Source organism: Halichoeres trimaculatus, unplaced genomic scaffold (assembly GCF_033239565.1).
Source record: "Halichoeres trimaculatus isolate MK-OKI-2021-1 unplaced genomic scaffold, fHalTri1.1 fHalTri1_scaffold_8, whole genome shotgun sequence".
Lineage (NCBI taxonomy): Eukaryota > Metazoa > Chordata > Actinopteri > Labriformes > Labridae > Halichoeres > Halichoeres trimaculatus.
The window spans coordinates 30176641-30190133 of NW_027437186.1; the positions used below are offsets into that span (position 1 = coordinate 30176641).

The 13493-nt window shown below is 40.0% G+C and overlaps 1 protein-coding gene across 1 annotated transcript in view; it reads left to right on the top strand.

Moving 5' to 3' along the window:
- The window catches only part of LOC141795517 (uncharacterized), a 161148-nt gene that overhangs the window by 63783 nt on the left and 83872 nt on the right, over window positions 1–13493 (top strand). The window lies entirely within an intron of this gene.

Consider the following 13493-nt stretch of genomic DNA (forward strand, 5'->3'; position numbering starts at 1 on the left):
TGTCTGACGCAACATTCATTAACCTATATCACAAATATAAACATGCATGCACACACCTACGCATATATAAAAAGACAGATACACACTGAGATCCACACAGAGCGAAAGATCCAGGTTAGTGACTGAACCCCTGAAGAGTTTTGAGCTATTGTTTAAGGTGAGTTTTAAATGTGGGGTACGTCGGACACTCCCTTATCGCCACTGGTGCGTTGTTCCAGATTTAACACCCCCTGAACAGACAGCACAGACTGACAATAAGTAGTAAATCTGTAAGGTATAACACAGTCTTCTCTTGTGGAAGCCCTGGTTGTGATTCTATCACTGCCAGAAGTTTTTGGCTTAAAATATTCATCTGATGGTGATGGATTGTGACTATTTATGATCAATTTTCTCTGTTTTTTTGAAGTCCATTCCCAAAAACCAGGAACTCTGTTCTGCATGTGGTTTGTCCAAGAGGTGAAGGTTGCATGTTGTCATGGTTGGGCACAGAGCAATGCCACATTTTCTTGATAAATCCCTGTGCAATAAAGAAATTAGTATTTAAGTGTGTGATAAGTCCAAAAAAATACATCCAATGGGCAAATGTACTTAAGTTTTTTTTTAAACAAGAAGAATGTCTTGATTCAAGATCGTTTAAGAGGGGTACTGTGCTCTTTTAGTCTGTATACTTTCCCTCTAGTGCCCCTGTCATAGCTTTACATGATACACCTCAAATAAATCCACATTTTTCTTTGAGTGATGTTTTCGGAAGCGCAGCCTCTATCGTCTATCAGTTGCTGTCTCTTTAAGACTCCCCCTTCCCTCTGATTGGACGGCCATCTGGAGGCCTGTCTGGGGTGGAGCTATAGAAAGACCTCATCCAACTTGTCATGAACCAGAGATCCTCATATGATGACCTCATTGTTTCAGCAAGTCTTGTGAAGCTCTTGTGTTTTTTATAGAATAGCATGTTTTGATAAATTTGCAGACAAATCAAGAGATTTATACATCGTTCGAATATGTACAGGATTTAAAATCTGCAGATGCTTAGCCTAAACATCCAGCATTTTTATTATATGTATAATTTTTATAGTATGGGAAAGCAGAATACTCTAATACACCCAGTTTTCCATTCTCATGGCAATCCAGGTCTTGTTTTTATTTCTTGTAGAGTATTGGAATTAGCAATTTATCAGGTCAATGTGCTAGAATTAAGTTTAATGACATGTTTCTAATTGGAACAGTCTCTCAGTTTTGAGTTTACAAGAGCTCTTTTTTATTGAGTTGAGGGCAAAAGGGTAACAAAAAGGTAACATTACAGCTCTTTGGTTTGCTGAAGATTTCCCAACAACAGGAATGTTTTTGTTCCTTGACTTCACAGCTGAGAGGCGGCTCTCAAGGGCAGGTGGAGAGAGTGTCCTTTTGTGTCCGGCTTAATTGACTCGGTGTGAATACCTTCGCCTGTGACACCACGATCAAAGACTAGACCTTTGGACAACTCTGTGTTCCTGTTTGTGTGATAGAGAATGGTCAGGAGACAGGAGAGAAACATGAAGCATACCACAGACTGAAAGCTTATAAGTGGGTCAGACAAATGTTCTTTTCAGATTAAGCAAGAGCCAAGATAATGTAGAATACTCAGGACATCTGGACACAAGAATGTCGAGAATTTCAGCCTCTCAATTTGAATACTCCTAAAACATGAAGAATTTATGACTTAACATCAGTTACATTATTCCTCAGTGGAGTATTTCCCTCAGTGCGCAAAGTAAGAGGTTTCAGGGAAAGTATTTATGGTCAACATAAGCAATTTGTGAGACAGATACAGATGTTTTTCTGAGCCTGTTGTCTCTCCACTTCATTAAATGCTGTTGTTTATACTTAGCCTGACTTAGGTCAAAGCATCAAAGTGACTGTATGTCAGAGGCATCAATTATTTCCTGCACTTTTCTTTTGGAAAACAGATTTGTGATGAAACTTTCAATCATAATTGGTTTTGAGGAAATAGAAAGTCTCCCTGCGTTTGATGTTGTGGCTTCTTGGTTTCCTATACACCTGAAATATTTCTCACCTCAGTTCTTTCTTTGAAGATTTGTGGGTAAAACTGCCATAGGGCTCTTAAGCTGGCCTTTGCAGACTCTGTGCTGCTGTTGTTGTTGCTGAAGACACAGTTCTGATCTAATAATACCCCGTCTTTGATGACTGGCTGACTTCATGGTGACTGTTAATGCGCTAAGGTTTCTGCTTATTCTTAGCTCTGGAGGAGTCACATGTGGTCTCCAAGTTGTTGACCAACCTGTGTTTCTGCAGTGTGACGGCCTATTTTAGGGGGGTGGACATGTATCATTATCAGGGGCTTGCTCAGGGCTGATGCAGCAAGACACTCTCACCCAATTAGCAACTCTTGTTTGTGCATGCAACTTATTGCTTTCACTGAGCTGCTGTACACACAATGCAGAATTTCTTGCCACTCCACAACCTTCATAATAACGCTGTGAGCTGAAAGCTTTCACATGGCCTTAGATTCAAGCCAGGCCATCTTTCACACTGTCTACTTCAATTTATTGTTGAGGAAAATACAAGCACTCTAAGCTATTTAGATTTACTTCAAGGAGATGTGGAGGACATTGTAGTGCAGAGGAGAGGAGTGATGCCATTTGCACTGATCCCTCTCTGCAGCTTAGAGCAACATATGCAAGAGAGGATATCAAGGGCAGTCACCCAACCTCTCCTGTGACCCAGCTTCTAACATTCACAGAATCCTGATTTCATCTTATTACCTTGATGGATGACTTGTTCGGTTTGTCAGAGTGGAGGTAAGGACCAGTCCAAGCATGTCTTGGAATTTATGGGAATGTAGTGCCCCCACATTACACATCGCCATTAATAGTAATGTGAATGGCTTGGTTTTATCTATTATGGATGGCATTGACACAGAATGGCAGGGAGAGAGTAGGACTCTGGGACTCAGTGGCACATAACAGCAGATCAAAAAAGCAGATAGGGAGCCCCAGTAAAAGGGATATGTCTCCCCTTGCATACTGCGCTGTGCTGAAATTTTCATCAGGCACTGTAATGATGTGCTAAGCCCCTTGTTGTCATTGTGGACCGGCTCAGGTCGAGGAGGCAGAAGATGTGGAACAACCTTGGAAGTTTTCAGCATGGTCCTTTGCAAGCCAAGTGTTTGGTGTTTTCATACAGCATGCAGTGCAGGAAAGAGCCTCTCTGACACCATCAACAAACATGAGGGAGTGTTGGAAAAAAAGTCTCATCTTGTGCATGCAAAAGTGATGTGGGATTTGGTGGCAGACAGCATTGCAAAAACACCAAATGACGTAATCCTGCATGCTCAGAATAGGACTGCAAACCCACGCTTGGTCATTGCACACAGTTTCATCCATACAGGAACTCCACAGCAATGCTGGCTTATTCATGCCATGCAAAATGTTCTCAGCATACTGTTGTGAGTGGGTTCAGTTCAGACATGAGTTCATCTTTTCTATAGAAGTCGGTTTCTTTGGATTAATAAATAATCACCTTACAAAATTCCCCATTACAAGGGAGGTCATGGAGTTTTAATCCAGCACATTAAGCCTTATTAGCTCTATAAATGTGCCTGCATTGAAAAATAAGTCCTGCTTAACACGAGCAAATGCCGTGTAGATTCCCATGGTTTGCTGCTGAAGCTATGTTGTCTTACATTTGTTTCTTTTAAATGTTTTGGGACTGGTATTATAAATAGACTTCCTCCAAACATAAAATACTTCTCTTCATAAATAATGCACACTTTTCTTAGATGCAGAATGCAAATAATGTGAATGCAAAGTGTGTGAAATCCCCCTTAATCAGCTGAGGGTCTCTAATGTGTCAGGGATTCCTTGTGTCCTGCTTCAGAAAAGCGTGCATGTGTGACAGATGCTGCTGCGCCGTGTTTGTTCTTATTAGACGAAGCTGTGCTTCTGAAGGGATGATGAAACTACAGCAAGCCCTAGAGGAAGCAGAGCGCTGCAACTGCTCTGTGCACGGATGTGTTCTCCTCGGATGAATAATGCAGTGTAGATCCTCTTACTGATTTATTCATTTATTTATTTATTTCAACACGTTAGTTGGTTATTTATCCAGTTATTTGGGAGCGGAGCAGTTGGTACAGTTGGTGAAAGACATAGATTGGAAGCTAGCTGAGATTTCTGTAATCTTTGATAAAGAATTTAACATCAGGTAAGAGATGACGTTCTCAACTCACTGCATTGCAATTGTCTACAGTATCTCTCGGCTGTTCTCACAGAATTATTCGTCTGCGTAGCTCAGCTGGGGATGTGGGTGGATGACTCTGCCACATGAGACGCCGGCCTCATATGTCAAAGAGATAAGAAAGGACAAGAGTCGCAGCAAAGGTGAAAAGGCCAACAGAGTGTTTCCGGCCAGGCCCTACAAAATGACCCAGTGGAGGAGAAAGCCATTAAAAATAGAGGCTTTTAATCTGTGTAAAATGGTTTCTCAATAAATAATCTGTCGTGCTGCAGTCAATATCAGAGACAGAACTGCCACAGACTATCGATGGGTATTGACAAAACATTATAGAGTCAAGCTTGTGGTTTGAGCAGGACGCTGATTTTACTAACGGGTTAATATTCTTAGGGCTGCTGTGGCTCAGTGGTAGAGTGGGTTGTTACTCAATCGGAAAGTCAGGGGTTTGATCCCTGCTCCGCCAGTCACATTCTGTCCAGAAAAGTAAATAAAATCAGTTTAATTGGTAAATTATGTTTCTATTATCGTAATCCTAAAATGTAAGTCACATACTGTGTCCAAACTATAGCTCAGCCACCCACCACAAGCTATGGCTGTGTTAGCTGCCTAACTACATGGATGTAAACAAGCACAAGTATCTTGTAGTGCTGCATAGTTTGGCAGAGGTTAGATCGAATAAATGCAGATGAAATGTATGCTGGCTGTTTGGGGTGGGAAAAAAATCCAAAATTGATGTGTCAGGATTTTATGATTGACATGATCAAAATCGTGATTCTTTTTTGTCAAAAAATGATTTTTCTTTTTCAAATTCCTCATTTCAGTCTTTGTTAACAATATAGGTTGGAAAAAAGTTACCACTTCACTCATGTGATGTGCATTTTATGGGAAAATATGGCTCCTGATATAGTCTGTAGACAATATCATCATTATTTAACTTTTTCACATGGTCTGGTGTTCAAAAAGCAAACTAAAAATAGCAAAAATTGTAAATATCAAATAATCACAATTTAAATCCAACCGGCACCCCAAAAAGGGTAATAGATTTAGATCACGAGAATAGCATATCGTCCCAGCCCTGGCTGTGTCTGGTTAAACCGGTATGTAAGTGCATGACTAGAACAATGCATAGCCAGTATGAGCAAGTATAAGTTAACCTGCAAGGTGAAACAAGGTTTAGTGGTGCTGCACAACTAAAAGTGGAATCTAAGTGTCTGTCTTTCTTTTAGCTACTGCTCATATTTTTTACTTATTGTTTTTGATTGGTTAAAACCCTTGGGTGGTGGTCTACTGTGACATGTACTGCTGCCTCCCTTGGCCAGGTCACCCTTGTGGAAGAGGTCTTGACCTCAATGTTTTTTTTTACCTGGTTAAATAAAGGTTAAAAAAATGTTTGCACTAACATGAGCAATACCAGAGGCAAACTGATAAATGATAAATCGGTCTGCGGAAAATGTTCCGAAAGTTTAGCTCCTGTTTGTCGATAGATTTCAAAGTGAGGTCTCGCTCCAAAAACCGTTAGTGTACTTATGTAGCTAAAATGTTTAATGTGTGTGTGTCAATGTTTTTTGTCTACGTGTTTGTAACTGAAGTTGGTGGCTGAGTAGGGTTAGTGAGCAGTTACACAATATACATCCTCCTTAAGGTGTGAAAAGACCCTGACATGAAGCATCTTGATACAAAATAACGAAATATTTACAATTTCTTACCCTATTGGCAGATTTTTACTTTTTGTACTAGCACTCACGTGTCCTTTTTTCATCATATAGCTTGAAGTAAGACATTTTTTTATCCACTTGTAAGCTTATTGTAACTCAGATTAAGTCTACTGTGGCAATTTTACCAAAGGAAGACATGAACAATTGCCTTGTTTAACCGTGTTACACAAACTGTGCATAATATAGACTGTTTTCAAAATGTGATTTTGCCTTAAGAGAGCTGAGTTAATACAAAGACAAATTCCCATTTAAACATATCAAAACAGGAAATCCTTTCCCCATATTGTAATATCAGGATAAATGCTGACTAATGTTTTTTCAACCTCCACTTTCTCCCTAAGTCAAAGGATGTAAAGATGAAAACTTAATCATACTACCAGTGCACCTTGTGTTGATCATATATTAAAGTTTTCTGAAACAGATGGAGGCACATACGGTTCCTCTAAAAGTGGCTTTAACACACTTGTATGCTTTGACGGCCGACATGCAGCCAGATGGAGCCTAATATTAGTGTACTTTTACCCACAAGAGCATATCAGTAAAATGTCATGAGACTGCCCAGATATGTGATCCTCCTGCTGGAAGTGGAGTGAAACCAGAGAGGAGCTTTGGTGTGAACATGATGTTCACTTTGTTGTTGTTGTTAGGTAACCTAACAGTTCAGACTCCCTGTGAAGACACTATTATACAGTTACTTTATACAATAATCTGAGCCTGTATCTCAAAACTTTCACCGCTGTCACATCACTTTTGTCAGCTGTCATCGTGTCAGATCATGTGACAGCACAGCTCCAGATCAATGCACGTCAGTAATTGTAGAGCAGTCACACTCTCAGTTCTTCACTTATGTCAAAAAATGTGAAACAAAGCAGCTAACGTCAAGAACAGCTGCCCGGGCACTTTAAAGTGGTATGGATATGATCTGTCAAAACAGCAGAGACGATCATCTGTCTCGTCTCTGCTCGGCAAACCAGTCTGGTCCACGTTTGAAAGAAGAGGGAGGTAATTGCTGTCTTTTGGGAGTGATAGCAGTGTTTACATTTTCCATTCAAGCTCTGTGCTGAATGACTGAGACAGCTGTCCGTAAGTCATGACTTGGGGGGCTGTTTTTCTACATTTATTTCCTCCTTCACTCGAGTGTTTGCACTTCTGTCCACTGGATGCTAATGTTAATCCTTTAACAGTACTCCTGTATCATCTTCATTGCTGGTCATATCTCCTAACAAGAGGCAAATTTGCTCAAGCTGATCATGGTTTAAAACGAGTGTGTGAATAAAGGCTCCAGGAGCCCAAGGAGGCTGTTGTTAATAATTGAGGTTAAAATCAACTTTCACCTAATTACAAACAGAAGTTTAAGGTACACAAAGTCTCAGTGAGGACAATCCATTTGGTTTTGATTGCAGTGACACCTGTGGTCAGAATTTGTCATGTTTTTCCTGAATGAAGACACCATTTCCCATGAGCACCATAACCCACTGTCGGAAAGGTGTGACACTTGCCAAAGGGTGCACTTGTTTTGGAAGTGAATGAATAAAAAAATAGGTCAAAAATCCCAGAACTTGCAAATGGATTTGTGTTCTCCTGAGCTAACCACAAATAAGTGAAATAGCATTTAGAAATAACCAATTTTGGTGCTGATGATATAATTTTGAATCATGGCTTATGAACAGGCAAATATAAAAAAAATGAAACTATTACTACTATTTCAAGATCACGTCTATGTCAGCTTTGTCAGACTTGGTATCTTACTGTGTGTTTCTCTTTCCCTGTGGGGGTATTTCAAGCAATGTCAAACCAAAGTCAGATTTCATCCCTGACCAATAATCCTGATTCTGGTTCAGTTCCTCTTCAATAAGACTGTTTGATAACCTCCCCTCACTTGACAATCCTATCCTATGAGTCATTTTGTATTTCTGTGATGCAATGTTCGAACGTCAGAGTTGCATCATGAGCTGGCCACACAGGACCAAACTACAGGGGAGCTATCTCATTGTGAATCCTTGTCATGGCAGATTGTGCAGAAACTCAGGTGCAAAAAAGGAGCTTTTGAACATGTTGGAGCCAAAATGTTTCCATTTAATCTTCACTTAAGAAACGGAATCATAGAATGTTTTTTATGTTATTCAGAAACCTAGTGCTGGGCTTTGGCATGCGAAAGACGTGCAGCAAGGTTCTGCTTAGAAATGGGTATAATTTAGATGCCAAGATGTTTTTCCTTTTTATGTACAATTAATAGAATTTTTGACCCATGCGAATAAATGGGTCTCAAAATCTCAGGTAAACACATATCAGACATGAATTTTGTTGTTTGCTTTGAAACAAGCACCTAAAACTGGCTCACTGCTTTCCCTTCGTTAGGTTTCCAGAAAATAGAGGTTTGTTTGAATTAAGTCACCACTAGGGTTGACCATCTTCTTTCACATAGCCTTGGAAATCTGATTGAGCTGAAAAACACAAATATTAGCGACTCAACAAGAAGGTAGCCGATTCAATATTAATCCAGTAGCACCTGTAAGAGAAGAAAATAAACCAAGAGTAAAAAAGGTTTTATTTGTTGAGACATTAACTGAATGTGTGCCTCCATATCCACTAAAAATATATCAGTTCATAAATATTTGTTCAAAGCAACTGTTTGCACACATTTTTGGAAAAAAATCTTTATGTAGAGGATGGTTGTGAGCAGTTTACAAACTAATAGCCATGCAGTTACAGAGGGCATGAAGGGTCCACATTAAAAGTCTGCTGTAAACATCTAGATATTTTCAAACCCTTTTCCTCTTTAACATCCTCAATATTTTCTTTTTTCTTTTCTTTTTTTTATTTTAACAATAATATCCTTATTACCCTTAAACTATATACAGTCTGTAAGCAATTTACTTTATCTTCTTTCATATGTAGGGTAATTTTTCAACATGCTTTCAAAGCTGAGGGCTGAAGAGAACAAAATCAAAACACTGGGAAAAAAAGAAAAACACACTCACACTAAACAGCAGCTGATTGCACACATTAAACCTTTTCTGTTGACTTAACGGTCATTAAAATACTGATTCTTATGATCATCTCTATTTTTTAGCTGAAACTGGCTCCATTTTGGGGGTAAAGTCTTATTAATTGGAGTGCAGGATTGGTGCAGAGTCTTGGGATACTCCATACAATATTTTCTGCTGAATTGGAGCCCAAATAGTGAAGACTCTCTCCACTTATCGCCCAGGCACAAACCCATAGCTTCTACTGTGGAAAATAATGATGCAAATGTGTCTATTTAGTTGGCTCCAATGGAGCCAGGGCTAAAAACACAGGCTGCTGGACCTTGAGATAAAAGCCAAGCTGGCTACATTAGTGTGACAAAGCAGCAAAATGACTCAAACTATAACTGACTTAGGGGCAAACATTGCGAGCATTTGCATGTGTTACTATGGGTGGGACTGCACGTGTGCACAACATCCTTTTAAGAAGGCACAAACATCATACTGGTACATTCTACTCAAAGTCATAATGCTGGTGCACTGAGGTCAAACATTAGTGTCAGTTCAGATACAGTAACATCCATCCACTTTAAAACCAAATCCTTGTATCCTCATCCACAGTTAATAGCTTTTGTCATTTAACCTAATTTGGCATGAAGAATTATGCCGTTCTCTGAAAGCCAAATGCTTGCTGTAACTAGAATTTAGATGCCTCTCCTCTACTGGGCCAAGCAAATGTTGTTTTAAGATAATTGAGCCACTACGGTACATATATAATATTCATATTCTATCTGATGGACTTGGCTCAGGCTCATCTGGATCAGCCTGCATGCGTCTGCAGAGGCTGAAGCAGGCAGTGACAGTGATAGGGAAGGAGTTATGGTTTGGTTTTTGCAGGGACTGGAACATTTGGCGGTGGTTTCATGCTCCATAGGTGGAGGCAGACATGAACAGCCTCTGTAACTGTAGCAGGCTGTTGACCTCTACCAGAGCACCTGCAGGGCGAGATTATTAAGTAACGAGTCCCTGATGAGAATACCAGCCTTCCTGCCAGAAGTTCTCCACAGGAGGCTGCTGCTGATTTGGGTGATTCAGTACATGCATAAAATTACACCAACTATTTGTTTGGAGCGGAGCTTTTGGTGCTGCATGGTACACAGTTATTATAATGTGGTAAACACAATCCTCTCAGGAGACTGAAAATAATAATGTCTGTTGCTTTTGGGTGTTGTTTTGTTATATTTTTACCTCCTTTAGCCAGGCTCGATCTAACAAGCTAATGATCTGTTTAAGTTACTTCATTTATTCATAAAGTTAAAGGAGGAGTTTTCAACCCAGTTTGAAATCCTTACGCTCCTACATTTATGCCCATCACAGTAACATGAGATTAAAAGTGACAAGACTGGTTATTTCTTTCACACTGAATTTTGGTGAATGTGTTATCAAGCTAGAGAAGTGTAAACTTTTTTATGTGTCTTGTCCTCAAACTATTTTTTAAGTAGGATTAGCAAAAAGATTTTCAGCTGAAGATTATTTTTAGACAGAGAAACTCTACAACTAGCCTTTTCTTGCCAAAGAGCTACATGGCTACCAACAAGATTTAATATACGTGTGGTTGCATGAATGTAACATAACCAATGGTAATAAATAAAGCTTTGTATGCCTGTCATCACATTACAGTTAGCTTTTTGTAGGTAAAAAAAAACAAAAACAAAAAACAAGACACAACTTCATTACTCTATTTTCTGAAAGAGTTTTCTTGAAGAAAGTAGAATTAAAACAAAAATCCTTATTTATTTACAACAAAGTCAAGCTTTGCAAATGCCACATCTGTCCAGCAGTGTGTAATGGTCCTTGTGGGAAATGTAGTCTTAATTAATATCAAACATGAACGATCACGTGCTCACACATACATCCACTTGTTAATATTCCTTGCTTGTTTGCTTACTTTCTATAAATAACTTGCTTCATTCATGAGTGCAAAGTTTTAGAGAAAGGGTTTCCTTTAAACTGCTCTCCAGATGTTGTCATTTTATAAGGCAGATCTGGAGAGATAATCCAGCTCTTTTTAGCCCCTTTCCTCAACGGGAGCTCCTGCTTTTATTCCTGTTTGTCTAATAACAAGTAGACTCACAGAAATCAGGGAGGGTGCTTACTGATCCAGTATATACAATGTTTTTCTTAGTGCTGATTGGCAGTTGTGGCACATAAAGTTTAGACTTTTCAATTCTTGCAAATGGAGTAAGTAGAGCACTGATCCTGTTATAAATTTACACAAACTGCACAATTTAGGTCATTTGCTCAACCGAAAAATATCTAGCATCTACCCCCGTTTTTCCATTGACTTTACATGTAATCCACTTGCACAAATGATTTTATTTGGTGTGAGCACAACAATAAACCCAGAAAACACTACCACTTTCATCCAAAGGGTTCACTAGAAACATCTTTCCCTCCATCTTCAACTGCTTATCCTGTTCAGGGTCTCGGTGGCTGGAGCCTACCCCAGCTTTCTTCTGGCAAAAGGCAGGGGGAACACCATGGACTGGTCAGGGTTACAGTTTGTAACATGGCATGGACATTTTAGTGATACCTGTTTTACATCTTCACAATAAGAATGGGGATTTTGGAGGTTTAAGTGCAAAATAAATGCTTTTTAAGTGTTCAGAGGATTGTGAATGAAATCTCTTGAACAGAATATATTGTACATGCATATGTATGTGTATATACAATACATTTCATATTGAAGTTACCCTTATGGCAAAGTTAGTGGTCATATCGATGTTCTATATCTGTAAAACAAATGCACAACTTATCAGATGCAATAAAATATCTGGCAAAAACATCCTCCTACAAGCATTCTTCAGCATCAAGGTTTTGCAGGTAGCCTCTTTAAATTCAAGTTCGCATTTTTAAGAGAGACTCCAGAGGAAATTAAACATAGATATCATTAAACACAAAGAAAAACTACAACATTCAGCAGAACCACTAAACATTTCCTGAATGAGGAATAACACGTGTTTTTGTGGCTGCAAAAACACAAGGATGAGGTTTCAAATGATTCAGGAGCGTGACGGCGTAACCTTGTTTTTCTGTCACCTTTAGGAGCTCATTCCATTCCAGCACAGCAGATGTCTCTATACGAACATTAATATAACTCACATTGGAGATATTTAACCATTAAGACACAGTTGGTGATCATATTGATGGTGTGTATCTTTAAAGCGGTGTTTAAACACGGGAGTGTGATTCAGATTTGTAGCTGCAGTTCTGTCCCGATCCGTTGCAGCTCAGCGGCGGAGTAACACGGAGGGGAGAATTTACAGGTCAGCAGGGCTCACAGCTGAGATTTTATGGCAAGATTTACACCCTGTGCGATTTTTACAGGCAGGGGGAGGATTGGTTAACCCTTTGTGTGACAAAATGAAGCAGGTTATTCTCCTCTCTCTGTCCGAACTCATACTGAGGAGATCCAGAGCGCTGTGCTTTTTGACACCTGTGTTGCACCAGGAGGTAACACGTTTGCCCAGCGCACAAGGCAATTAATCTTGTCAATGTCAAGTGTATTGGGAGGGAGGATGAAACAAAGATTTGACCTGATTGGCTGTGAAAAAGGTCTCACATTTGGGCCCGGCTGGGGAGGAGGAGGGTTACACTGGGAAGTGTTTGGCACATGCAAGGACAGATGCACACAGCTTTGATTTATCTGTCTGACTCCCGTGTTTCCCAGAGAGCCCCCAGTATGGCTACTTCCATGGGTGTCCAGAATAAACACACATTAATTGGCCTATTAATTACAGGGACAAATGCAGGGGGCAAGACTTTAAGAGGGCCACTTTGATTGCACATTGTTCCTGGCTTCGAGAGCCACAGTGTGTGTATCAGTTACATGGTGTGTGTGTACGTGTAAAAAAAGATGTTCAACAAGGGGTAATGTAGGTCAACACATCCTCTGAGCATTAGAGAGGCTTGATATAGTTGGCCAGAGCAAGGCCCTTGTTCACACATCTACAACCTCACGACTCTCAAGAGATGGATCTGAACCGCACAGCAGGGACTCTGCAGGAAATACACACGTCCTGTCGCTCCTGTGTCAGATTCATCAGGGCCTGTGGACGACTAATACCTCCCCAACATCTCCCAGCATTGTTTCAAAGTCGAACCAGGTCAGAGCAACACTAATGGAGAGTCATGTGTCAGTTAGGGTCAGCTGGGCTGAATTCACTTGAGTCATTGAGTCATGTCAGCAGACAGGAGGTGACTGGCCCCTGTGACTCCTCCAGGTATCGTGGTCCTCAGCATAGCTCCAGTCATCCAAACAATGAGCTTTCCCTGGCTCCAAACTGTCTAGCAGGGATGGAAAAAGTGTGCACATACTTCTCTGAAGGAGAAGTGAAGATACTATTTAAAAAACGACCCTGGTGAAAGTAGAGGACAAGATTCTACTCCATGTTTCTGTGATTAAATTTTTATCGCTTTTTTGATAGCAAGGACTTGCAGAAATGTAGTGAAAGAAAAATGTTTCAGTACTTTTATGCAAGTGATGCTAGAAAGAAAACAAGTTGAATGACATAAAACTGGAGAG